Genomic DNA, 5,117 nt, shown 5'->3' with positions numbered 1-5,117 from the left:
CTTATACTGTGTTCCGAAGATGAACGGAGGTCTTACGGGTTTGGAACGACATGAGGGTGAGTCATTAATGACATAATTTTCATTTTTGGCTGAACTAACCCTTTAATTGAAAACACTTGAAAGATTATATACCCTTTTTTGTGACGCGCACCACTCTTCTTTACATGTATGTAAAGAGTGTCCAGACTTTTTTTTTTTTAAAGATAACCAACTTTAAATGCTGCCACTTTTAATGACCAAGATGGCGGCGCGTACACATCGCGAGGCTCAGCGTCTCTCCAGTTTTTGCAATTTTGCAGTATTTTTCCTGCTCATCTCGGGTCTGTTCGTACTGAACAGCTTTGCTTTAACATCATACACCCGACGGGAGCTTTTGGATATCGGTGAGGACTTTTCCAACAGTTTTATCACCAATCTTCGACTCATCCCTGAGATCGCCAGAACACCCGAGGCTGCGCACTCTACCCGGCCGGGCGGAAGTGCTCGCAGGCGGCGTCGAGATCGTAAACAAAGGCGGGGGAAGCGCGGAGGTCTAAGAGCTAAGCTAAAGCTAACACCGCTCCGGCTCTCTTTACCGAGCATTTTCCTCGCTAATGTGCGGTCACTGGTGAACAAAATGGATGAGTTACGACTTCGCATCACCCACAGTAAGAGACTTTTGGACTGCAATGTCATGGTTTTCACAGAAACATGGCTACACAACGACGTACCCGATAATGCTATTGAGCTAGCCGGACGCTACACGCTCCGGGCAGATAGAACAGCAGATGACTCCGGCAAGACAAGAGGTGGTGGATTGTGCATTAATGTTAACAAAGCTTGGTGTACGAACACTGTCATTGTTGGGAGACACTGCTCAGCTAACCTAGAGTTTCTCATGGTTAAATGTAGACCTTTTTATCTGCCGCGGGAGTTCACTTCCACCATAATAACTGCAGTCTATATTCCACCGGATGCTAATGCCAAGCTTGCTCTGAACGAACTTCACGCAGCCATTAGTAAACAACAGACTGCTCACCCGGAGGCTGCTTTTATTGTCGCGGGTGATTTTAATCACTGCAAATTAAAGACAGTGCTCCCCAAATTTCACCAGCATGTTTCCTGCCACACCAGAGGAGACAAAACTTTGGATCATGTTTACACAAACATTGATGGAGCTTACACCGCGACCCCCCCCCCCCACCTCGGACAGTCTGATCACCTTTCTTTGTTTCTCACCCCCAAGTATTCACCCCTCATCAACCGTGTGAAGCCATCAGTGAGGACCATCAAAGTGTGGCCAGCTGGAGCAGACTCTTTACTTCAGGACAGGTTTCAACACACGGACTGGAGTATGTTTGCTTCTCAGGCTGCCTGTGGCTCTCACACGGACATTGATACCTATACCTCCTCTGTACTGACTTACATCAACACCACCATTGACAGTGTTACATCAGAAAAACAGATCACAACATACCCTAATCAGAAGCCATGGATGAACAAAAGGAGGTGCGAATTCTGCTGAAAGCCCGCAACACTGCCTTCAGGTCAGATGACGTGCAGGGCCTACAGTAAATCCAGGGCTAACCTGAAAAGGGGCATCAAAAAGGCCAAGTACTGCTACAAGCTGAAGGTAGAGGAACACTTTTCCAACTCTGACCCCCGACGCATGTGGCAGGGCATCCAGGCCATCAGTGACTACAAAACCAAGCAACTCCACTCCAATGGTCACGGACGTCTCCTTCCTTAACGAGCTAAATGACTTTTATGCTCGCTTCAACAGCGACAGCAAGGAGACGGCCACCAAAAATCACACACTCAGCAGACAACCAACCTCTCAAACTCACCTCCTCAGATGTCCACACTGCATTGAGCCGGATCAATGCACACAAGGCTGCCGGCCCGGATGGCATTCCTGGACGTGTGCTTAGAGCATGTGCAGAGCAGCTTGCAGGGGTCTTCACAGACATTTTCAACCTGTCCCTCACCCAAGCAACTGTGCCAACATGTTTTAAGTCCACATCCATTGTGCCAGTACCGAAACACTCCTCCCCGATGTGCTTAAATGACTACCGCCCTGTAGCACTCACACCCATCATTATGAAGTGCTTTGAGCGATTGGTCCTAGCACACCTCAAAGACTGCCTCCCACCCACACTGGACCCACATCAATTTGCCTACCGCAGAAACAGGAGCACAGAGGATGCAGTAGTATGCACAGTGCTGCACTCTGCACTCACACACCTGGACAGTAACAACACATATGTACGGATGTTGTTTGTTGACTTCAGTTCAGCATTTAACACCGTCATTCCCTCCAAGCTGACCACAAAACTTGGAGACCTGGACATTAACACCTCCCTCTGCAACTGGATCATGGACTTTCTGACCAACAGGCCTCAGCATGTTAGGTCTGGCCACACCTGCTCCTCCACCATCACACTTAACATTGGCGTACCACAGGGCTGTGTGCTGAGCCCATTTCTCTACTCCCTCTACACCCATGACTGCAAGCCTGTGCATGGATGCAACTCCATCATTAAGTTTGCAGACGACACCACGGTGATTGGCCTCATCAGTGACAACGATGAGACTGCCTACAGGGAAGAGGTACAGCACCTGGCCACATGGTGCGCTGACAATAACCTGCTCCTTAACACCAGTAAAACAAAGGAGCTCATTGTGGACTTCAGGAAGAAGAAAGGAAGCACGCATGACCCCATCCACATTAACGGGATGGTTGTTGAACGTGTCTCCAGCTTCAAGTTCCTGGGAACCACCATCACGGAGGACCTGTCCTGGACCACAAAACACCTCCAGCCTGGTCAAGAAGGCTCACCAACGCCTCTTCTTCCTCAGAACACTGAAGAAGAACCAGCTGTCTTCAGCCATAGTGGTGAACTTTTACCGGTGTGCGATCGAGAGCATCCTGACCAGCTGCATCACAGTCTGGTATGGGAACTGCACGGTGGCTGACCGCAAAGCACTGCAGAGGGTGGTGAAAACTGCCCAACGCATCACAGGGACACCACTTCCTGCTATTGAGGACATCCAGAGGAAACGCTGTGTACGTCGAGCTCGCAGCATTCTTAAGGACTCCTCTCACCCTGACCACAGACTGTTTAACCTCCTGCCCTCCGGGAGGCGCTTCAGGAGCCTCCGGACAAGGACCAGCAGATCCAGGAACAGCTTTTTCCCTACAGCTGTCTCCTTGCTGAACTCTGCCATCTGACACCCCCCACACCATACACACAGACTCCTCCCCCACTTCATCACTACATCTGACTGATTTATTTATTTATTTATTTACAACAAGCAAAAACAACAAACTTGCTATTACTTGCACTACTGTCTGTTCATCCAGGAACACTGAATAATCCATTTTACACTGAAATATTTCTATGCACTTTACTTTCCATTGCAATAGTGTAAATTGTTCATATGTTCATAGTTCTGCCTATAGTGTACATACACTTCACATATTCATCTGTATAATATGTTCATAGTACACCTATCTGTATATCATGCTGATAGTATTTAAAATCTGTAAATTTTGTCCATAATACTTATCTGTATAGTTATTGTACATATTGTAGACCTTGTATATTCTGTACTTACTGCTTATTGCACTTCTGGTTAGATGCTAACTGCATTTCGCTGCCTTGTACCTTACATGTGCAGTGACAATAAAGTTGAATCTAATCTAATCTAATCTAATCATGGGTATGTTTAACTGTATTTTTTTCTCTTTTGTAAAACATAATTTGATAAACAGTTGTGTTGTTGATAAACTCTTGTGTTGGTGAATAAAGGAACTAACAAATGTTGAGTTGAGTTTACTGAAGTAATTTGTGTGGAACCTGTTGTGGTAATTTTGTTTCTGTAGACGCTGTAAATCTGTTACTGGAGTCCTAATACTGAAACACAGACATAAATAGATGGTTAATTAATTATTGGAGGTAGTTAAATATCAGAACAACTTAGATTTTCAGGTAAGTAGTACATCTCAAACTCAAGTTTTTGCAGTTTTTTTTTTTTCTAATCCCAACTGAAGTCAATGGAACCGTAAACTTTTCTTCAGTGTGTAGCGATCTACAGCAGAATACCTGCCCACATCCTGGTACTGGCCCTTTATTCTGCTTTTATCTTTTCCTGTAACTCCCTTTTGGTCGCATCCAGTTGTAAGCAATCAAACCACTGATTCATCAAGAACGCTTCAGCTGATATTAAACCTTTGAAATATTTACATGTAGCCTTTATCCCCTCATAAAAAGACTAAGTTATTGTCCTCAATCCCTAACAGTGGAATCAGGTTCACTTAACCAGCATCAACAGCAGAAAAGTTGATCATGGCAGTCTCAAACATGAAAACTCAAGCAGCTCTTGTAAGAAGCCCTGAATGTAAATTATATTTATTGTGTGCTATACTATAGCCTGTGGCGAAACAGAAGTGTGTTAAAACTCTGATATTCCATTTAAAATATACTTACCACATTTTGAAGATCCACACAAGGGCTATTCGAATGTGAATCGGATGTTCTGTTGTGTTTTTTAGTCGAGGTAAATCCTTATATTGTCTAATGTACCTTCTTCAATCCCAATAGCAGTTGTAAAACAATTGCCCTTACCTTTGAGATTCGGTTATGCAACCAAAGGACCTGGATTCCTCCCCGACACCACACCTGCTCAGCTGTGCCAAGCTTAGTAGGAGGGTCATTCTACAGAAACGTCCACTTTTAGTATGGCAAAATGTCTTAAAATGTATTTCTTTTTCTAACATTTTAACTAAAACCACATTATTAGATTACCTTCTGACTTTATGAATACATATAAACGACAGCTTAATTCATTTTCTTTTTAGCTTTTATATGCAATTATTTCAAGACCACATGTACCATTTTTTTTTGTCCCTGTTGTTACCTTCATCAATATTAAAAGATTTTATGAAATATTTTTCTCTATTTTTTTTCCCAGCACATGTAGTCAGAGTTACAGAAAAATAATGAAAATGCAAGAAATAAGGAGTTTGTTTTATTTATTTAATGTGAAAGAAAAAAACAGTACAGTAACAAAGCACAGTAACACCAGTGACACAATGAATCACCAGTGACATACATAAGACCTGACATACTGATCTT

This window comes from Cyprinus carpio, chromosome A3 (assembly GCF_018340385.1).
Source record: "Cyprinus carpio isolate SPL01 chromosome A3, ASM1834038v1, whole genome shotgun sequence".
Classification (NCBI taxonomy): domain Eukaryota; kingdom Metazoa; phylum Chordata; class Actinopteri; order Cypriniformes; family Cyprinidae; genus Cyprinus; species Cyprinus carpio.
The sequence above is the reverse complement of the archived record's forward strand: the minus strand, read 5'-3'. Positions refer to the sequence as shown.